We start from the raw sequence: 24,195 nt of genomic DNA, 5'->3' as shown, positions 1-24,195 counted from the left end.
TGCCCATTAGTGAGGCTAATCTGTGCCCATCAGTGATGCCAATTAGCACTGCCTTTCAGTGCCCATCGGTGCCTATCAGTGCTGTCTATCCGCACTATCTATCATTGCCCATAAGTGCGGCCTATCAGTGCACTTCAAAGCCACTTCATCAGTGTCCATCAGTGCAGCCTTTTAGTGCCCATTAGTGCAGCTCATCAGCGCACATCAGTGAAAAAGAAAATTACTTATTTACAAAAGAAATCGACAAAGAAAACCTTTTTTTTTCTTCCGTTATTTTAGCAAAAAACGTATAAAACAGTGGTGACTAAATACCACTAAAAGAAAGCTCTATTTGTGGGAAGAAAAGAAATAAAAAATACATTTGGGTACAGCGTTGCATGAACGCGCAATTGTCATTAAAAGTGTGACATCCTGAAAGCTGAAAATAGGCCTGGGCAGGAAAGGGGTGAAAGTGCCCAGTATTGAGATGGTTAAAAACAATCTTTAAAAAAAAAAAAGTTTGCAATGATATACGTCCCCCAGGGCAGTACCCGGGCTCATACCATTTTTATGGCCAATAACATGCATATAAGTCTTCAAAATGGGCACTTTTGATTCTTCAAGTTCGGATTCCCAAAGACTTCAATAGGGTTTGGTCCGGGTTCAAACTTTTGCAAGAGTTCGAGCGTGAACCAAACGGAGGGGTGTTCGGTCCAACTCTAGTGGGCATCATACAAGTTTGTAATTGGGACTGGGGATGAGTTGAAATATAGTATCTCTTCTGCATTAGGTAGAAGATGCAGCTTTCTCTTTTTAATTAAAGATGAAATTCAGCTATGCTTAGTTTTCTGCACGCAATAAATTCTTCTCTGTCAATATTGGAATATCGCTGAAGCCTAAAACACATTGCAATAATTTTAAAGTTAGGTGTTGCTAAAAGATTTATTGCAGCAAGGGAGACATATCTCTTTCTGGCATTGAAAAGTTTCTTTTGACATAATGTCAGTGCAAATTAGTCATATTTTCCCTGTCCAGCCTGATCCAAACTCTATAATTTTAAGTGTGGAAAACAGAATTTGTTGTGTCTGCTGTGGTGAGAATGTAGGGCTCACCACAAAAGTGGGTACATTGCAAAGCGTGCGCTGTTGCTATGTTTACCATCTCATAGGTATCAAAGTATGGGTGCCTATTGATTGGGTTAATGATTCAAAAACATCTTACAAATGAATTTATTTTATATTATTACTTCTATTCCAAGTGCATACTTATCATATATCCCAGCAATATAGTAAAATTAACATGTCCTTTTGGTGTGCATACCCCAGCACCATTTAATAATATGAGGAGAAACAAGTCCTATGTAATATAGCCACATATTGTCACCACTTGTGTTCAATAAGGCTGCAATGCACACTCACCGAACCCAAACCCTTTATAGAGGGTCAATCTGTGCGTTTAGTTTTCCAGGACAGGTCCTCTTTATGGTTCCCCCAATCTTTTGGGTCTTTAGGATATCCTTAAGCACATAGAATAATGTAATACAAAATGCCAGAAGGATATCTCATAGTGTAGTATTTAATTAATTATGAAAAGTAGAAAGTTTAAAATGCAACTCATGGTACAGTGCCTTAAGTCCGGCACCAGTGTATACAATTTTGGAGGCTTAATCTATTTCCTGCATTCCTCAGCATGCATTCCAAGCCTCAATTTCGATCCGGAAGTAATGTTGTGAAAACCCTGGAAGTGACAGTTCAAACGCTTCCGACATACGTTTCACCAGGTATGGACCCAAAAGATCGGGGGGAACTATAAAAAGGGCCTGTCCTGGATAACTAAAAGCGCAGATTGACTTTTTGTAATGGGGGTCAATTGGGTTGGGCGAGTGTAGTTTGCAGCCTTATTGAGCACAAGTGGTGAAGATATGTGGATATATTACAAATGACTTGTTTCTCCTCATATTGAATGGTGCTGGGGTGTGCACACCAAAAGGACTTGTTCACCTCACTATATTATTTAGCACGTTTAATAATATGCTTGCACTGTAAGATTTTAATTCATGAACATGTAAGCGCCGTACCTTTTTTTTTTTTTTTTTTTTTTAATACAACAGGGGTTAATTCCACTTAAATAGGCAACTGCACCATTTTACTATTTGATTTCATTTTCAAATTCTCACATTTGACTATATAAGACATTACATACTGTATGTTTAAGCGGCACACTCTTATCATTTAACACAATGTGTTGTTACCGTGGTCGCTGGGTGATACTGTATACCAGTTCAATTGTCTGATAAGCACTGTCTTTCAACTCCGTTTGTGAGTATGACCATTGTTTTAATTTATCTAATAAAATCCCTTTAAGTGATAATGCACTAGGTCGGTGCGCCCTTCTTTTTCTTTTCTTTTATAGCTTTACGAATTCCCGTGATTCTGAGGAGGACTGCAAGATTTTAGACTTTACACTGAAACTGGATGACGTTGCCCTATAGCAGGAAAATACCAGAGCGCAGGAGAATTTTTTGTGTGTAACAAACAGCATAGGCATACTTAGAATTGCATCCCAAAATACATTGTACAATGCTTCACAAGTATGGTGATCCCACATGTGTGAGACTTTTTCACAGCCTAGCCACACAGAGATGCCCAAAAATCCAAGGAGCACATTCAGGAGCTCTAGGAGAATAAATTACACATCTAGTTTTCTGAGTACCTATTACATTTTTGGAGGACCCAGAGTACTAGGATAGTAGAAACACCCACAAAATGACCACATTTTGGAACGCACATACATTTGCCCCAGCCATTCCTATACTGTGCTACTTTTTTTCTTATACAGGAATTTTTACAAGTTTTTAATTTTTTCATTTTTTTTGTTATGCATTTTTATTGAGTGTGTTCATGTTTGGTTGATCACCTTTTTGAACAATACATTTTGTACCATTTTTTTACACTATGAGGAGGTGTCCTCCTTTTTTTTTTTTTTTTTTTTTTTATGGTGAGTCCATCCTATGCCTATACCAAGGAAACAGTGATTCATCACATCCATGACCAGGATTTGAGCCAGTTTGGATCATACTATCGTGGAGAATCGCAGTCCAGAGCCATTGAGAGGAGCTGCTCCCCATTCACTGGGTTGATCATGCGCATCTGACCCATCACCGTACGGTGTTCCTGGGTCCATCACAGCCGGTAAGGGTATTCAATCTCTTCTTACCTTGTTGATTGGGAATATCTTTGAATGGGATTCCAGATACAGTGATATTGGGAAGAAACAGATACCACCTCTCGTACAGTATATGCTCTGACGGCTCCACTGCATTTGAATGGACATTATATATGCACATTGTATTGTGTTTTCACGATCACTACTACTGGTTTACACTGTGGACTTTATAATTGGAATTAGTTTTGGCAGCCCCACATGTTAGGTGTGTGTTTGGATAAACTGCATAACTTTTCTATCTTTATAGCCTTTACCAGCGCATGGAAAGTCCTTCTTACTGTTTGGCGCTGCACTTTATTTTCACATGTCACATGTCATAGCAATCACATGGTACAGGGCTAACTTAATTGGCCCTGTAGCCCATTCTATGATCTGTGTGTCAGAAGGACACAGCAATCACAAAGTGAAGCTGCACACTCTAGGAGCCATGCACTGTATATATACACCCTCCCACATCAACATGTATGTTTGGCCACTATATTAAAACAACTGGACAGGACAAGTATCAATGTTGTTTAACTGCTATGTACTTTACTTGAATTGTGTAACTTATGTAATTTCATATGGTGAAAAAGTTTCAATTATTTGTATTTACTTTGCACTAATGCTCCATCCACCCACTTGCTTTTTAACCAGATGGTTTATGATTTTGTTTTGACAGTCGGACATCAAGAATTTTATAGAATTACAGAAGCATTACATGTTTATAGGCTTGAAGCACTTGTTATTTATTATACTGATTTATGCATACTTGGTACTAATCTGTATTTGTTTTACGATCATTATTGTTGCCAGTTACTATTGCTAATAAATTACTGTCAACTGTATCCCTTGATACAAAACTATGCAATTCAGAAAGTAATCTTTAACAGTAAAATCACGATCGCACAGTAGCAAATACTGAAATTAATTGTGCAAATGTGTCTGTCTGCTTAAGATTACAACATAGGTGTGCACAGCCTATTGCATTAGGGTGTGCACCACAAAGCTCAGACACACATGTGTGTGTGTGTGTGTGTGTAAATATATACAGTATATAGTGCAGTAGAGCAGTGGATTATGCCAGTAGGATAGACATTGGTGTCAGTAGTATATTTTTATCATTTGAAATTTTTCTTTAGAAAAAAAAAGTGTAAAAATTTGTTGGAGCCCCATTGAGGGGCTTTGGTGAAATATCAATCCAAACAGACCCCTGATGTCTCACTTTAAAGACAGAGAAAGGGGACTGAGGACAGAGATTCCCCAGTCATTTTCTCTGCAGCCAAGCAGCAGGGGGAATCTGTGCAGCACAGGGTGATTAGGGTGTGCCCAGGCACACCCTGTGCGCACGCCTATGGATTAGAATTACAAAAAAAAAATCCAAAAGTTATATATACAATAGTTAATATAGTTTCTAAGTGTAACAAATATTACCAAAAATTTTTTGTAAAAATGTGTGTAATAGTTTCCTTGATTTGATCATAAGAGAAAAATGGCTATAAGAACATTCAACCATGAAAGTCAAACTTCACCAATATAACACTATAGGCCAAGAACATTTGACCAGCAAGGAAAGTGATGAAGGAGACTTCTGAACTGTGTACAGTCTATAGAGATTCCTTTACAAATTGCCGATCAAATGGGTGTTCAGCTGAATTAACCTCCAACTGCAGTGCGAAGTGAAACTTTTTGCAGTTGAATTATTACCACTGCTAAATGTGACAGCTTCCTCCGTCCCAACAACTCGTGACTCACCCCCACCCAACACGTTCAGCTGTTAGCCGGGGATTTCAGACTCATGGGTGAATGTAAAAAAAGAGCGGGGATAGTGTAAAAAAAAAACAGCTTGAGGGCCCAACACATTCATACCAAGCCCTTTGGATCTGGTATGGATTTTATGAGGAGCCCCATAAAAATTGCATTGGGACCATCTGAAAATGCTATACCTGACCCTTCAAATCTGGTATGGATTTTAAAGGGGAACCTCACATGGAAAAAAAAACTAGAAAAAAAAGCATAAGGTCTCCCCACAAAAATGTCATACCAGACACTAATCCAAGCATGCCTGGGTGGCCAGGAAAGGGGAGACAAGCATGGAGCCCCTGATTCATACCAGACCACATGCCTTCTACATTGGAGGGTACATTGCCAGGGGGACCTTCTGAAAAACTTGTTCCCCTGTTAATAGGGACAAGGGCCTCTTCTCCACACCTGTGGTCCAGTGATTGTGGGGGTATGTGGCTGGAGGGCTTATCAGAATCTAGAAAGCCCCTTAAAAAATAAGGAGACACCCAGATAGCATCCTCCCCCATGTAAATGAGTAAGGCATACAGTATATAGTAACCCTACTCATTCACACAAAAGGTCAATGGTAAATAAATACTATGTCATCCAGTGATGCAAACCCACATCAGTTATGATGCCCGATGGCCACTGATCCACTGGATGGTAAAACCTGATATCCACTGACATGTTTGAACCAGATGCTTGACTTTTGCCAAATGTCATCCTCCATCTTAGCAGCCACAATATAAGCAAAAGTTTTTTTTCATCCCCTCTGTTTGTTTACACCAACCTGTCAGTCAGGAATCCCAGACTGGCAGCTTAATGTCCTAGGCAGGTATAAGCGACTGGTTGTTAGGACGCCAGAGGATGCCAGCTCTCTAACAACCAGGAGGAAATTATCACATTTAACAGTGTTAATACCACTGCTAAATGTTTTGCTTCACTCTGCAGTTCATCATTTGTTCATCTCATTCATCCAGTCATTGCACAGTTATCTCCATAGACTGTACACAGTGCAGAGACCTCCCTCATATTTTTTCCCCTGCTGGTCAATTGTTCTTACTCTATAGTTTTAGGCTATTTATTGCTCTTATAACTATATTTCTCTTAGTATAAAATACTAGGGAACAGGAGGGCAGGCCATCCATTAAGGGTGCAGGGGTGCCCCCCCCCCCATCAAGCACTGCCCTGTGGTGTTTTTTTAAGCATGAGATTAGAGCCAGAAGCTCTAATCTACTTCAAAATAGAATGGGCTTGGTGCGCAGAGCACTGCACTCTAAGCCCACCCCAGCTGTGTTACATAGGGAATGAATATTCACTATTGTAACAATGACCCTCCTCCTGGCCAATCAGGAAGCGGGTCTGAGACCCGTCACCCATTTGGCTGAGGATGAGAGAGTGGGTAACCGCTCAAAGAGAACCAGGTAATCTGATTCCTGTGGTCCGAGCCAAGGGTGCAGGCAGTGCAATCAAAATGCAGGTTAGGATGAAGGAAAAAAGCTGGGACAGCCGCACTCCAAAAAAACTCCTCCTTTAATTAAAAATCACAAAATACATGCCACAGCAAAAAACAGCACAACAAAAGAAAAGCTGACGTTTCGCACTATGCCTTAGTGCTTCTTCATAGCTATGAAGAAGCACTAAGGCATAGTGCGAAACGTCAGCTTTTCTTTTGTTGTGCTGTTTTTTGCTGTGGCATGTATTTTGTGATTTTTAATTAAAGGAGGAGTTTTTTTGGAGTGCGGCTGTCCCAGCTTTTTTCCTTCATCCTAACCTGCATTTGGCTGAGGATACAGGCGACCTTGGATGCCTAGGAGGAGGGTAGATGAGAGGAGATGCAGGGCAAGCTAGCGGGCCACCCGTATGTTACTGGGAGGGAAGCTAAGCTGGCCGTCAGGAGAAGGAGGGAGGAGGCCCACCACTGGAGGGGACATGCTGGTTGCCTGGAGGGAAGCCAGTGGTAAGTGTTGAGGCTGCTGGGTGAGAATGACCGACCGATGGGGGAGAGTGGCCCTACACTGTTAGGGAATGTTACATTTGCTCAGCAAAAGGCAACATGGGAACTATTACACACATATTACATACAATACGGATATTATTCATTACATAGCACACTTACAGTTCAAACTTTGTCAGATCAGCATGAAAAGCAGAGGGCAATAGCAGGGAACTGCTGCAAAGCTGTACTGCAGAAGTGGCAGCTCCCAATCTCAAAGCCAGAATAAACAGAGACCCGAACTGACAACTGTCAAAAGTGCCCCAGTATACAGTGTCCTCAGCCACTGTCTTCGGCCTCGTGGTGACCTCTACATCCGGGGGGTATAGGGTTTGGTAACATTTTTCGAAGGACAGCCTCTTTGTCAAAGAAAGAGGTTTGACAAAAAAAGGCGCTGTCCTTCTAAACATGTTACAGCCACCCCCCTCGGAGGGGTCACCATGAGGCAGGAGACAGGAGACAGCAGCTGAGAATGCTGTATACTGGTGGACTTTTGGCAGCTGTTGGTTCTGGTCTATGTTTATGCTGGCTATGAGATCGGGTGCTGTGGCTTCTGCAGTACAGCTTTGCCACTTTTCCTTGCTATTGTCTTCTCCATGCTAATCTATCAAAGTTTGAACTGTAGGTGTGCTATGCTGTTTTTATTAATAAACATATGACGTGACTTTAATGAGAATCCCATTCTCCATTTTTAAACTGCCTTGGATCCCTAGCTTAAAGCTGCAGGAACTAGTTGCCTTTTGACTGTGGATTTCCCTGTTTGACCTCATTTGGATTTCATGGATGTCATTGGACTTTTAAAGCTGGGACTTGTAGTGTGTTGTGGTGGTTTGTGCACAGGGCCGCTGAAAAGGGGGGACCACCAGTCCTCCTGTAGGGGGTCCCAGGCACACAGGGGGCCCAAACAGCAAGAGCAATGGGTGTGGTCGGCAGAGGTGCAATTACAGAAAGATGCCCTGTGCGGCTCTCTGCAGCTGCTGAAAGTCAGTTTCTCTCCCTCCCGCTGGCACTGTTGACTTCCCTGTCCTGTTAAAAGATTAATTGTAAACATTTTTATATTATACATTTGTAAAAAAAAACAGGTTCTTTATTATGTTTGTGTATGCTAATAATGATTTTTGTGTATTAGTGAAAATCTTGTTTTGATATATTGGTGGGGGCCTCGCCATGTAGGCTGTAAGGAGCAGCAGCCCTGTTTGTGCATATACTTGCAGGAGAATGAAAATTTGGGTTCACAGCAAATTTTAGAGGTTTGGAAATGTTATAAATCGCACACTTTTTGGCTCAAATGTTTACAGGTTCACTGCTAGAAAAAGGAACAATCTATAAAGCAGTATATAGCCTTTGTACCTGACCAGCTGAGTCACAAGAGTAAATAATTTGAAAGAATAGATAACCCACCTCCCATTCTATAAAAAGGTGAGAGCACAACAGTCATATTGTAAGGGGATGTTGGATTTATAAGGAAAGGATGACAGTTCTGTGTAGAGAGAGATACTTTTGGCTCCCATGGCAGTACTCGGATTGCTATGTCTTTTGTCTGACAATAGTCTATTTATTAGTCATACTGTATGAATAGCCTGAATTGAATAATATGATTTTCCTCCATAGACTTCAATGGGATTTGCTGCAAAAGGTTCTCAAAGTTTGAAGTTCGAGCAACATTCACAAAACTGTTCACAAACCAAACAAAAGCAGATTCACTCATTCCTAGTCCAGACCCCTGTTAAACACTTTTCAAAGCAACCAATTTAAAGGCAAGCACAGAGCTAATTGACTTGGTATACATGGGCAGTTGCCAGGCTCTATATTGTGGTGATGCGTCATGAATGGAACATTGAGGTCATGGCTACCTATTAATTCATATTGCTTCCTGCCAGAATAGTGGTCAAACCACAGACAGAACACTGCCTAAAAAAGTGAGTGTAAAATGTTATTTTGCATCCAGTAGCTATTTGAAGCATTTTTTCCTACACGGTTTTATAGCATGTTCAGCACCCCTTACATCTTGGTAAAACTAAAAAATATGAACAAAAGAAATAGCAGAAAGTGTAACAAACAGTGGAATGAAACGCTTTCATCTGAAAGAAATATATTCTTATATACAGTAGGTCATATATGTCAGCTATAGTTGGGCATGTGTTTCTCTGTCACAAAACTTTGGGTGCTATTTATTTTCTATCCAGTTCAATGTGGCTCTTTAGATGGAATACTAAAGTTACTTAAATTTCCATTTCTTAAAGAATTAAGAACCATTGCATGACTAATTAATATTTTCCTGCAATTTCATTTGAAGTGTTTATTGTCTCTCTATTCTCATAAATTTTGCATCACTTGTGGAAACTGGAATGTGTATAACTAACCATGTAGATTGCATAAACCGTTTTAGAAAACTTTATAGACCAGTATCAAAGATCCTTATTCTTTTTGTTTATACTACCAAAAATGTGTCTGCTCATGAAATATTGATACCAAAATAAAAATCATAGTTGCATTGATGTACAATACAGTGTACAGAGAAATGTAATGCATTTCATACACATCATCATGCACATCATACATAGTGCATCGGTTTGTGGTTCATAGTGTTCTGCTAAATTGGCAATGGTCGGTGTAGAAGTGCCCAGTTGAAGTGCTGGCAGTCAGTAAAAAAAAGGTGCACATTGTTGCAGGGTTGGTCACTGGAGAAGTGTACAGAAGGCCTTTGGCAGTTAGTGAATTGTACATGGGTGCAGTAGTGGTCATAAGAGAAGTGAGCAGGTGCAGTGATGGTTTTTAGAGAAGTGCCTGGGTGCAGTGGCAGTCTATAAAAGTGTACCATTGCAATGGGAGTTGGTAGAGAGTGTCAGTGCAGTGATGATCAGTGATCTATTTCAGTGCAATGAGATGCTCTAATGGCATTCAATAAAGAAGTGCGCATTGGTGCAGTGGCAGAAGGTGAAGTGTGCAAATGCCTTGGCAGTCAACAGAGAAGTGTATCAGTGCAGTGGTAGTCAGTCTAAAAGTGTTCTGGAACACTTTGTTTATACATCACCTTTCATTGGACTTGGTTATGTAATGTATAATACCTTTGTACTGACACGTAGTGGTAATCAAGTATAACTACAACTTGCAGTGTGATGCTTGTAAAACGACGATAGAAAGAATGTATCGCTATGGGGGTACCTTATCCATATAAGGATTGTTTAAAGAAAATTGGACAGACTGAGCTGACTTTACCAGTACTATAGAATGACAATCACTATGTAATAATACTAAATCTCTTTATTACAAAAAATTACAGAAAATGTATTAGTTAAAAAATGTTTGTACATTCTATAAAAACAAAGTCAATGTTTCGCTTTTATGCTTCCTCAGGACCTTATTTCATTGACTATAGACAGAGATCCTGTACAAAAGAAAAGGGGAGGGAAACATCATGTTTTTGATCAGATGGAAAGTGCAGCATAACATTTTATCAGTATAATCCCCATATACATATATAGAGATACATTGTATAAAGAGTGCCACTTACATATAGAGAAGGGCCCTCACAAGAGTGGCATGTCAGGTGTCATCCAGAAGCGGCTTAACAAACAATGGGTTATTTACGAAAAGGCAAATCCACTTTGCACTACAAGTGAACTTGGAAGTGCAGTTGCTGTAAATCTGAGGGGAAGATCTGAAATGAGGGGAAGCTCTGCTGATTTTATCATCCAATCTAAAATGCTATTTTTTCTTTGCATGTCCCAACCAGATTTACAGTGACTGCATTTCCAAGTGCACTTGCAGTGCACTTGTAGTGCAAAGTGGAGTTTCCTTCAGGAAATAACCCCCAATGTCTTCTAAAAGTAAACCAACCAATACACAGACACAATTGACCAAATGGTCCTATTCTGAAAGATAATAATAGGTAAGAAATTGTTCCATAAAGGATGCAAAGGGCACTAGCTTCATTCGATGGCTACAATTATCAAATACTTACTGGGCACTAGACTCCAGAGGAGAAACAGGAGGAGAGGAGTATGCCACCAATTCTCAATGTTTATACTGACCGGTTTCTCAGCATGACCCCTAAAAAATCTAAATACAATGCATAATCAGTCTTCCAAATACAGAGTTCATTTCCTTAGCATTCCCATCAGGCAGAATATGACAAACCAATATATACCTCAATGAAATGGCAATCAATAATGGTATTGAGCTCAAAAACTTGATGTCTCTTTACCAAAATGTTCAGTTGAGTTAAATCTAGGCAAATGAAATATAGTCAAATAAGTGCAGATACAAATGGGGAAACACTACCAATAAAAATGACAGCATACTGCAAACTTACCAACAAACCAATATCCAGGGGTCTATGGGGGTTATTTACGAACGGCAAATCCGCTTTGCACTACAAGTGCACTTAAAAATGCATTTGTAAGTTCAGTCACTGTAGATCTAAGGGGAAACTCTGGAATAAGGGGAAGCTCTGCTGATTTTATCATCCAATCATGTACAGCAAAAATGCTGTTTTTTATTTTCCTTGCATGTCCCCTTCAGATCTACAGCGATTGCACTTCCAAATGCACTTGCAGTCCACTTTCAAGTGCACTTGCAGTGCAAAGTGGATTTGCCTTTTGTAAATAACGCCATATATCGCTTTAAAGCGGTGGTTCCCCTAAAAATAAAATGTTGACATCGCATTTAGCAAATAAATTACAGTTAGAATCGGGTTGTTTTATTTAAAAAATACCTCCGTACGTATCGTTTCCATTATTCGGTCCCACCGCCACTTCCGGGTACGATGCAGGTGGTGGGCGTTCCTAATTGATTGACAGGCATCCGAACGACGCATCCATCGCGTCACGAGATGCCGAAAAAAGCCGAACGTCGGTGCGGCTCTATACGGCGCATGCGCACCGACGTTCGGCTTTTTCCGGCATCTCGTGACGCGATGGATGCGTCGTTCGGATGCCTGTCAATCAATTAGGAACGCCCACCGCCTGCATCGTACCCGGAAGTGGCGGTGGGACCCAATAACGGTAACGATACGTACGGAGGTATTTTTTAAATAAAACAACCCGATTCTAACTGTAATTTATTTGCTAAATGCGATGTCAACATTTTATTTTTAGGGGAACCACCGCTTTAAGTATATTATATAGCAACCAACTCTCTTAACATCCAATTCCTACTGCTCAGACAGAAAATCTATACAATATAGATATAATTAGTCAGCTGCAGTCAAAACCTCACAGAAAATACTCAGAGTATCCATAATCAAAGCCAAATCACCACTTAATGGTCATTAATTTCAGTTGTGAAGGAAGAGGCAGTACCTGCTGTGAAGCGTCTGAGTAAATCCATACATCGCCAATACACTGCGCCGTATGGTTCCGCAGTAGCAAGTAAACAGGTCTTCTAATCACGGACAGCAGATTAACCGCCGTCTGGTAATAACTATTAGTGTATAGCTGACCTCTTTCAACAAACAATCTATTCCCTATAGTCTTTCAACAATCTCTTCCCTACAGTATTTTACATTTTCTTGAATAATATGATCAATATCATTTTTGGACGTGAATAGATTCAAGCAAGAGGATGGAACACTGGGCACTTCATTGTATAGGAAACCCACTGAGGGAAATACTATACTTAATGCGTCTATCCCCAACCATTAATCAGAAGTATACCATACTCACAGTACCTACGTATTAGGCAAAACTGTTCCAATGAAGAAGATTTCATGAAGGAATCCAAATAGTTGAGATCAAGGATGTTAGAAAGAGGCAATACAAAAATTACTTTTAAAAAAGCGTATAGTAAAGCATGTCATTAAAGCAGACATGAACTATTGTTTGGTACTAAAATAAACAAACAGCTAGACACTGTGAGGATTGTTACCACATATTCAAATAACCATTGCATGGTGAAAGAAACATTGGATAGACACTGGCAAAGTCTAACTGGTGACCCCATCCTGAGGAAGTATATTGCGGACCATCCCCAGCACACATATAAGAAGTGTAGATCTCTCAAGGACCGTTTAGTTCATAGCCATTTTCAGGAACCCCTGGTGACTATTGAATCAAGGAAGGGAATGCATCAATGTGGTATGTGTGAGTATTGAAAGTGGGTCAGAGAAGGAGCATCCTTTATTCTTCCGAATGGAAATACACATATAATTGAATATTATTTTGATTGTCAAACGAAATGTGTAGTATATATTGCACTTTATAAATGTGGATCATTTTATGTCGGAAAGACATTTAGGAATTTTTGGAAGAGAATTTATGATAACATTTACTATGTTAGAAAAAAATCTGATATACACTCCGATTGGGAGACATGTTGCCCTTCAACATAAGCAGGGCACATCAATGGTTCAATTTACAGTCCTAGAGTCCTTGAGGATCCAAGAAAAGGAAATGTGGACAAAAAATTATTACAGCGTGAGGCTAAATTGATTTTTAAATTAAATGCTACCAGCCAAGTTACAAACCATTCTTGGGATAATTTTGAGATTCGTTGGGGTCAGTAACCTCATATTTACCTATTAAATTTTCATAATATGTTGTGCATGAAAATGTGGTTATATCATGCCTGTATACTGACATCCGGTCAGTGATGTTGATGTTTCTTCAAGCCAATAGATTGAATCATGAGCTATAATTTTTCGTGGGTGAACTACATTACAATTGATAATATTATGAAATACCGTACTTGGAGGGAGTCTGGATGTAGGTGCAGCATTTGATAATTTTAATAATTCATAAGGGATGAGATGACGTCTGTCCTGCTTTAAAAGAAAGGGACTTTACATGTATCCTCACATGTAGTGGGCATGTAGATACATAGAAGTATTTAGTGTGCCACGTCCTAAATAGATTCAAACAAGGAAATGACCCAGGGGCGAGTCATGGACGTTAAGGGCACTATAGTCTGGTACAGATAGTAGTCAAGAGAAAAAAAAAATCAATACTTTTACTACTTTGTAACCACGTCCCCATTGTGTTAATTTAGGGCAATCTGTAGCTGCCGTGATTTCCTGGGCCTTAGGGCTTTTCCCCTTCCTCCCCCCTCCATCGCGGTGCCCTAGGGGCCTATCTGGTCGGTTCTATCTCTTGCATGTGTAATATAATTTGGTCGCCCACACACACACAACTCTTTTGTTCTATCTATACATATGAATGATTAATGTGTTGTATGTTACTTATGTTTTCTCTTTACTATTGTAGCATACATTAATAAAAGGCCTTACGAAGAAGCGCCAATTATAGCATGAAACATGTCAGGCCACAGCGTTGTACCTACCATCATCCAGACATCAAGTCTAAGGTTTTTCGGATCCTCCCCAGGATATATATATAACTTACAATCGGTTGGAGGCTACACCTCCATCAATGTTTCTCTAATATTTACACTTATTTTGTTTATGTTTGTTTACAATTTCCTGGTGGTCTTGAATGACTATTTCAACGCTGTGTAGTTTGTTACTGTATGATTTTTAGTGAACTGAGATCTTTTTATATATGTATACTACTTTTGTAATAAATATTTTTAGGAAAAATTCCCCCTTTTTTTCTATTGACTACTATCTGTACCAGACTATAGTGCCCTTAAAGTCCATGACTCACCCCTAGGTTTTTTCTTTGTTTGAATCTGTCCTGCTTTATCTTAAATGTATTTAAAATGAATATAACAGTGATGTGCCATGGAGTTTCTGTATGCGATTATAATCAATGTTTTCTCTTTTTATGCAATTAATACCCCCTGCATGATTATTATCTGGGAGTAGGAGGGCTTGAATGTGGCCCCTGCTTGTCCAAGGTGGTGGTGTTGCGGTGCTTGGAGCATGGGTAACCCTTTGCAATTATTGCAATTATTCTAAAACTATATAGTTATAATCCCTCACCAGGTTTGCAATTGTGTCCAGTTTAACCAATTGCTAACATGATGCTCTTATATTGGTATGTAAGAGACTATAGGGAAGAGATTGTTTGTTGAAAGATCTCTGATGTACACTAATCATTATTACCTGACAGCGGTTAATCTTCTGTCCCTGATTATAAGACCTATTTTCGGTTTTACATAGACAGAGAATGATATACGGTGCATGCACGGGACCATACGGCGCAGTGTATTGGCGCTGTATGGGAGTATTTAGACACTCCACAGCAGGTACTGCCTCCCCCTTCACAACTGAATTTAATAATGACCATTAAGTGGCCATTTTGGCGCCAAAACCAGCCATATTATCACTGGTTTGGGATGTGAGCAGCAATGGAGGATGCAGTGTTGTCTAGTGAAAGCTGTTTTGGGTGAGTGTCAGTGATTTGGCTTTGATTATGGATACTCTGAGTATTGCCTGTGAGGTTTTCGTCTGCAACTGACCAGTTATATCTATATTTCATAGATTTTCTGGCTGAGCAGTAGGAATTGGATGTGAAGAGGGTTGGTTGCTATATAATATACTTAAAGCGATATAGACGCCTGGATATTGGTTTGTTGGTAAGTTTTTATTGGTGGTGTTTCCCCATTTAGTGGCGTTTGTCATGCCCTATCTGTAACTAATAAATGTATTTACTTCAGTTGATTCATTGAGTTCAGCAGTGTGCTTCATTAAAATTCCCAACATTTAGTAATTCTTTCTTCAATTTACCGGGGATGGAGGTATATACTAGGTTTTGCCTCATTTAAAGTCCCACTTTAGCTTTAGTTTAGCAATTCTTCCAACTTATCGGGGATGGAAGCACACTGCCCCATTATTACCATAGGTATGCTTATTACCATTGTGATCTGTCTATATGCCTATGTTTCCCTTCGTTCTGCTATATTGACCAGTTTATGCAGTTTAGGTTGGCTTGTCTTCATTTCCGGGAGCTGCGACCCGCTTTGAGACCTCCCCCTCCCCTCCTCACGTGGGGGTTTGGGGCGGACACACACTGCGGGTCGATGCCACGCCCACGTGGCTAGCGTGCAGCGTCACCTGTGACGCCGCAGGGCTCCCACGTCTGTCCATCTGCGTCTGTCATGTGGGAGGCTTGGGCACCGAGCACCGAGCGCGTCATGCTGTTTGGACGCTGGTGCCGCTCCTCCCTCTGTAATGACGCTGCGTGACGTTGATGGTCACCATTGGTCCGCGGCCACTATTTATTCTCCAGCTGCACCACTCACACACTCTAGGATTATTTTCCTTTCATGACACGATTGCACCTATTCGGATTATTCCCTTCCATATACCCTACCAGGTATTTTTTGCTAACTTACTTGTCACCATCTCCACTCTTCTTACACCTTTACCCTGGCACCTTCCTGGTTTTGGTTATCCGCGCTCTTCTAATTATGCACTATTATTACTTTTACACTTGGAATTTCTCTTCCAAAACACAAGCTACATTACCAACCATTTTTACCCACCCATCTCCACAGATACCTCTGGGAATGGTTTATATTATTTGATACATTTCTGATGACGACCGATCATTTACCACGTTTTTCACCTTCTGCTGGTGCAGCCGCTGGACCCTTGGGTTTAACCATCTCAGCTCCCGGGGAAGATACTGTCCATAGCCGCCCCCTACCATTGATATTATTCTATCATCACATTATCATGCTACCAATAGGTAAGAGTGTTTGGGACCTTGTTTGCTCCCCCTCTTTCTTTTATGCATTATATGTTTTATAGTTTCATTACCATTTTATTATATTGGCATTTTCTTTCTATTGTAGATACCCCCATACTGCATATCTGCTCCTGACGAGTGGTACAAACCACGAAACGCGTAGAGCTTCTACACTATGATATGTCACAGTATAGGCCTATCCTTTACCTTACCAATTATCTCCATGGATCAACTACCATATTATGTATTTACGTGTTACCAATACAGCTTTGGTCTTCACATGCCAGGTTTATTGTCATGCTTTGTTTTTATGAGATATTTTTACAATTATGTACTGTCTAATATATATTCAGTGTAACCTACAATTGCTATGCATTACCATGTACGCTTTTATTATTAGGTACTACCATGCACTGTTTAGACTCTAATTTTTGTAATTCATTACTATTCTACCTACCTACTCCTTAGTGGCGTTTGTCATGCCCTATCTGTAACTAATAAATGTATTTACTTCAGTTGATTCATTGAGTTCAGCAGTGTGCTTCATTTAAAGTCCCAACATTTAGTAATTCTTTCTTCAGTTTCCCCATTTGTATCTGCAGGATGCCTGAGTAATCAGACTTATTTGACCATGTTCCATTATCTTTATACTTGCCTAGATTTTACCCAACGGAACATTTCGGTAAAGAAACATCAAGTTTTTGAGCTCAATACCATTATTGATTGTCACTTCAATATCATTGGGGTTTATATTGGTTTGTCTTATTCTGCCTTATGAGAAAGCTAGGGAAATTAACTCTATATTTGGAAGACTGATTATGCATTGTATTTATATTCCTTAGGGGTCATACTGAGAAACTGCACAGTATAACATTGAGAATTGGTGTCTGACTCCTCTCCTTCTGTTTCCCAGTAAGTATTACATCATTGTAGCCACCGATTGAAGCTAGCGCCCTTTGCATCCTTTATGGATGCTTAACAATTTCTTACCTATTATTATCTTTCAGAATAGGACCATTCGGTCAATTGTGTCTGTGTATTGGTTGATTTACTTTTAGAAGACATTGTTTGTTAAGCCGACAGATGACACCTGGCATGCCACTCTTACGAGGGCCCTTCTCTATATGTAAGTGCCACTCTTTTTATACATTGTATCTCTATATATGTGTATGGGGTTTATACTGATAAAATGTTATGCTGCCTTTTTCATCTGATCAAAAATATAATGTTTCCCTCCTCTTTTCTTTTGTACAGGATCTCTGTCTATAGTCAATGAAAAAAGGTTCTGAGGAAGCATAAAAGTGAAATGTCAACCTATTTGACCTATTAGCAACAGGGATCTATTATGATATCAACTAAGTGGTCAAATTGATGAGGGCTTTGTTTCTTGTTTTTATAGAATGTACAAACATTTTTTAACTAAAACGAATTAATTTTCTGCAATTTTTTATAATAAAGAGATTTAGTATTATTTAGTGATTGTCCCTCTCTGGTACCGGTAAAGTCAGCTCAGTCTGTCCAATTTGCTTGCAAAATGACATAATTCAATCTACCTGTGTATCTAGATTAGTTAATTTATTCCTTAGCTAGGCCCTTCCCCCCTTCTTCAAGCTTTGGTTAGTCATATTCCAGCCTTCTTAGTGGACAGGGTGTAGAAGATCACTGTCCCTTTACACTTTGATATAAATGCTGAACATCTATGTATTACATTTTACAAGTAAAACTAAATTGGATTTAACTTCTGCGTGTATTGGAGAGTTGAACTGTCTGTGGAGAAACAATGATTTAACAGGAGAGTACAATGGCAGCACAGACCAAGGCCTATGGGAGGCATGTCAATGTGTAAGGTGGTGCTTGAAACAGAACAAGAAGTATGTGTAGGTGTGAAAGTGTGTCAATGTTTACGGTAATGGAACTATGCAGGCAGTATAAGTGAATCAATCTGCCCATACCCTGCTTACGTGGGAGTAGTGTGTTGACATTTTTTCATCAGCAGCATTATCCACCTCTAAATTGCTGAAGATGAGCGCTGTTGACTTAAAAATATCAACAGCGGCACAGAGACTTCTTGGCTGACCTTTATCAGTGCCTTTATTATGCTAAAGTTGGCAGACATTTCTGTAATCCTTTAGTTACATAATATTTCATTGATCAACATGTTATTAAAGCTCAAAGAGATATAGCTGGAATAGACAGTACTAGGTAGGTATTATGTGTTAATTTACCACTGTCCTGTCCTTTTTAGGATATAGTTTCCCAAAAGATTTGCTGGGAGCATAGAAGTACAGTGATCTTAATGCTTTTGTGTGATGCAATTTCTACTTATTGTCTCTGCTTTTTTTTATGAATGAAATTAGACATATCAATTTACAGTGACTTATTCCATTCATAAAATGCACTTAATGAACATACATAACATACCTCTTTCAAATGAGCATTTACCCAACAAAAGGGAGAAAAAAAAATAATTTCATGGTATGCATTTAGCTACCTCCAAAGGCTTATTGCTTCGCCTAACCCTATGATTTAACCTGACCCAGACGTAGCCCTAACCCTTAACGTACCCCTAACCTTAAAAAAAATTCCATGCCAAATGATGTATGCTATATAATAACAATATAAAACATTTAGGGGCAGATCCACAAAGAAATTACGCCGGCGTATCTATTGATACGCCGGCGTAATTTCAAAATTCCCGCGTCGTATCTTTGTTTTGAATCCTCAAAACAAGATACGACGGCATCTCGGCTTGATCCGCCTTCGGATCTTAGATGCAATTTTCCGGTGGCCGCTAGGTGGCGTTTCCGTGGTAATCCGCGTTGAGTATGCAATTTACGGCGATCCACGAACGTACGTCGGCCCAGCGCATTTTTTTCCGTCGTTTGCGTTTGGCTTTTTCCGGCGTATAGTTAAAGTTTCTATATGGTGGCGTACTCAATGTTAAGTATGGCCGTCCTTCCCGCGTATAATTTTGAATTTTTTGCGTCGTTTGCGTAAGTCGTTCGCGAATAGGAATTTGCGTAGAATGACATCACCGTCGTAAGCATTGGCTGGTTCCGGTTTAATTTCGAGCATGCGCACTGGGATATCCCCAGGGACGGTGCATGCGCAGTTAAAAAAAACGCCGATTACGTCGGGTCACGACGTATTAACATAAAACACGCCCCCATCACTGCCATTTGAATTCCGCTCCCTTACGCCGCAAGAGATACACTACGCCGCCATAACTTACGGCGCAAATTCGTTGAGGATTTAAACTAACTAAAAGTAAGTTACAGCGGCGTAGCGTATCTTAGATACGCTGCGCCCGGCGCAGATGTATGTGGATCTGGCCCTTAAACTTGAATGTTTTTAAAAAAACATAACCAGGAGAAAGAAAAGCTTGTTAATCCTCCCAGGGGATCCTATGCACATAGACCTTAATCCCATTAAAATCTGAGCAGTGGCTTGTCCAACTATTGGAGACTGGCAGAGGGAGGTTGACACCATACAGGTGGCTGAGAGGTTTATTTTTATATCTAAATGGACTTTATTTTTCCACTCACTGTTTCTTTCTGTGAGATTTGATATGAATATTGGTGTGCTACTGTGGATTATTAATTTTAATATTTCACCTTGTTTTTTATCATCTGTAATTTTAGCCTTTGCAAGTAAGATATCCCCTTTAATGATGGCACAACTGTCATCTGGGAAGGTCACTACATTGCCTTGTTTTGTGAGCTTCATCACTGACAAAACATTTGTTTCAAGAGCAAGGACATAATGGACATTTTTCACAGGTATGTTTCTGGTGACACTCTGGGAAATAGGACAGTAAAGGAACCTGTCTCCTATTCATTCTTATTTCATTACTTAGTTGTGTTAATTTTCAGTTTTACTCTGACCGAGGTGAATAAAGAAATTTCTGCATTTTGTCATGTGACTTGTAGATCCTGAGCCCGCTGTTCCCATCCCAACGGCTCGCGAGCCAGGGCTGTAAGACTCGCGAGCCGTTGACTTCTCCTGTGACTAGGCTCTGGCTACCAGGTACGTGGTACATAACAGCAGGTCATTCACTAGGTCCCCCTGTGTGGTTTTGGGATGTTTGCTCACTGTTCTTTTGATAAATTTGACCCCACAGGATGAGATCTTGCAGGTCTGTGAGAGCCAGAAATCTGGCTTGTTTGTAGGTGACCAAATATTTATTTTCCACCATAATTTGCAAATAAAAATTCTTTCCAAATCAGACAATGTGATTGTCTATCTGGATTTGTTTCTGTCCTCTCAGATCTTTTTTAACTGGTAGGAGGGTACATTTGTCTTAAAAATGTGTTTATCTTTGTTCATCTTTAAATTAATGTTCTCCACCATGACAGCATAATGTTTACCCATAGTATGATCAGTAAATGGATTTTTCTTTCCCTCCTGTCTGTAAAATGGGGAGACCAACATCTACCATTTGGAAACATTTCCACAGTGCAATTTCTGCTGAGAGCCAAGCTGCAATTTGCAAATATTGTAAGATTTTCTTTCCAAATACTATCATGCACGATCGTTTTTTGGCACGAAATAAAATTGCATTTTTCAGCATGTCCAAAAAACAAAGTTTTTCCAACTTCATCATTAAAAACAATGTTGCCCACACACCATCGTTTTTGAAAAATGATGAACAAAGCGAGGTGACGTACAACACGTAGCGACGGCACTCTAAAGGGGAAGTTCTATTCGCCTTTGGGCTGCTTTTAGCTGATTCCTTGTTAGTAAAAAACGATTTGCGCTTTTTTGTCTGTTAGAGCGTGATGAATGTGCTTACTCCATTATGAATGGTAGTTTTACCAGAACGAGCACTCCCGTCTCATAACTTGCTTCTGGGCATGCGCGGGTTTAAAACATCGTTTTTGCCCACACACGATAATTTTTTACAACACGAAAAACGACATTTTGAAAAACGACATGAAAAAATGCAGCATGTTCGATTTTTTTTTTGACGTTTTTCAGAAGCCGAAAAACGATGTGAAGCCCACACATGATCATTTTAAATGACGTTTTAAAAAACGTTGTTTTTTTTCATGCCAAAAAATGATCGTGTGTACGCGGCATAAGGATAACAAAATGTATCCTTGCTTACCAGAGGTGCCCCAAATACATAAAAAACTACTTCATGGAATTAAATGATGGGGACCAAAATGAAAGTGCAAGCAACTTTTCCCTCCAGAGTTCTCATTCCTGAAACACTTCTGCTTCTGGAGCACCACAAAGAGGGAGATTTGCTAAAACGGATGCTCATTGAATCAGGTGCAGCTGTGCATAGTAACTAATTATCTTCCAACTTCAGCTTGTTCAATTAACCTTTGACAATAAAACCTGGAGGCTGGTAGGTTACTATGCACAGCTGCACCAGATTCTGTGTGCACCACTTTTAATAAATCCCCCCAAAGTGTTTTTCCCAGTAGCATTTTCAAATAAGAAAGTGTTGCAAACCACTGCCTCACTAAAATACACAATACCTTAAATCGGAGCTCCACCCTAAAGTGGAACTCCCACTGATCGGAACCCTCCCCCCCTACGGTGTCACATTTGACACCTTTCGGGGGGAGGGGGGTGCAGATACCTGTCTAAAGACAGGTATTTGCACCCACTTCCGGCCACACAGTCTCAGGCAGACTGCGGGCATGACGTCACCTCCCGTCCCCCCGTCCTCCGTTGTGTTCTGGGAACACTCGGCTTCCAGTACACAGCGGGAGCCAATCGGCAGACGTAGCGTGACTCGCGCATGCGCCGTAGGGAACCGGGCAGTGCGATCGCTCGTCCTCTGCTGCGGACGGCGCTGGACTCCAGGACAGGTAAGTGTCCTAATATTAAAAGTCAGCAGCTGCAGTATTTGTAGCTGCTGACTTTTAATATTTTTTTTCAGCGGACATCCGCTTTAATTTATAGATCAAAAGATTCCTAAAGATCAGGAAAAAAAATCAAGAATCAAGCTCTTGCAAGAGAAACATATGCTTCTGTATCAGCATTACCAATAACTGAAAATGCATATTGGCACTTGGCAGGAAGCTTTTCAACTACTATGAGAGAACGGGGGTGTTACTTGTTGCATATATAGGTGAAATGTAACCGCTTACAGACAGCCTGACATCGCTATACGTTGGCTGTTTGATGTTAAATATCATTGTTATGGCAGCAGATAGCTGCCATAACCCCAGCATATTTTTAAACAGCGGGCGGTCCGCTTTCAGACAAAAGTGGTCTCTGCAGCGGATTTGCCACAAGATCACTTTTATCTGCAGCGGGATAGGTGCCCACCTCTCCCTGGTGGCCTCTGCCGCTTACCAGAGCCATCAGTATCAGCTCCACACCGCACCCACTCGGCTCCATACCATTGGATGATGGAAGTGATGTCAAACGCCACTTCCGCCCAATGGTCTTAAAGTGAAAAAAACATTTATTGAGAAAAAAAGCCTTTTTTTATTGCTTTTAAGTGTAAATGTGAGATCTGAGGTCTTTTTGACCCCGGATATCACATTAAGGAGGTCCTGTTATGCTTTTTTCTATTACTTTGGATGTTTTCCTTGTAATAGGAATAAAAGTGACCACATTTTTTTTAAAATGGACAGTGTAAAAATAAAAAGTAAATAAATACGATTTTTTTTTTAAAGTGAACCGTTCCGCTGAGCTGGCGTGCAGAAGGGAATGCATATTTAAGTTGCGCCCGCATATGTAAACCATGTTCAAACCCTACACTCTATCGTTAGAGTGAGAGCAATAGTTTTGGCAAAAGTGCTCTTCTGTAAGACCCCTTTCACACTGAGGGTTTTTTTCAGGCGGTACAGCGCTAAAAATAGCGCTGCTATAACGCATGAAAAACTCCTGCCCAGCACCCTCAATGTGAAAGCCGGAGGGCTTTCACACTGAGGCCATGCACTGGCAGGAGAGAAAAAAATCTCCTGCGAGCAGCATCTTTGGAGTGGTGAGAGGAGTGGTATGTATACTGCTCCTTCACCGCTCCTTCCCATTGAAAACAATGGGAAACTGCGGTAATACCGCCCGCAATGTGCCTCTGCAGAGGCGCATTGCGGGTGGTATTAACCCTTTATTGGCCACTAGCGGGGGTTAATACTGCACCGCTATCGGCCGAATCCTGCGGCAATTCCGACGGTATATCGCCGCTATTTTTAATGGCGCTATACCGCCACCGCGCCTCCCACCCCAGTGTGAAAGGGGCCTAACTCAAAACTGGTAACCTGTAGACATTTTTAAACGTCGCTTTTGAAAATTTTTAAGGTTCAAAGTTTGTCACCGTTTTACGACTGGGCACAATTTTGAAACAAGGCATGTTGGGTATCAATTTACCCGGCATAACATTCTATTTCACAATATGAAAAAAAAATGGGAAAACTTGACTGTTTTCTTATTTTTTTATAAAAAAAGTGTATTTTTCCAACAGAATAGCGTTTGTATAACCACTGCGCAAATACGGTGTGACAAAGTATTGCAATGACAGACATTTTATTCTCTAGGGTGTCTTAAAAAAATATATAATGTTTGGGGTTCTAAGTAATTTTCTAAAAAAGTTTGAAAAATAGGTCTGGCCATTAAGTGGTTAATTTGTTATTTCATGTGTAATAAAAAATGTAATTTTAAAAAGAAAGTTTAGTTTAT

At 40.1% G+C, this 24,195-nt stretch overlaps 1 long non-coding RNA gene across 1 annotated transcript; it reads left to right on the top strand.

The window, feature by feature from the left end:
• The first annotated feature begins 2,261 nt into the window (after positions 1 to 2,261).
• Positions 2,262 to 12,164, top strand: LOC120939649. The gene is made up of 3 exons (XR_005749335.1): positions 2,262 to 2,506; positions 8,138 to 8,140; positions 12,153 to 12,164. It is a non-coding gene; the product is annotated as an uncharacterized LOC120939649 (long non-coding RNA).
• The last annotated feature ends 12,031 nt before the right edge of the window (positions 12,165 to 24,195 follow it).

Source organism: Rana temporaria, chromosome 5, assembly GCF_905171775.1.
Source record: "Rana temporaria chromosome 5, aRanTem1.1, whole genome shotgun sequence".
In the NCBI taxonomy this organism is placed as follows: Eukaryota; Metazoa; Chordata; class Amphibia; order Anura; family Ranidae; genus Rana; species Rana temporaria.
This window is presented reverse-complemented; position numbering and strand designations above follow the sequence as displayed.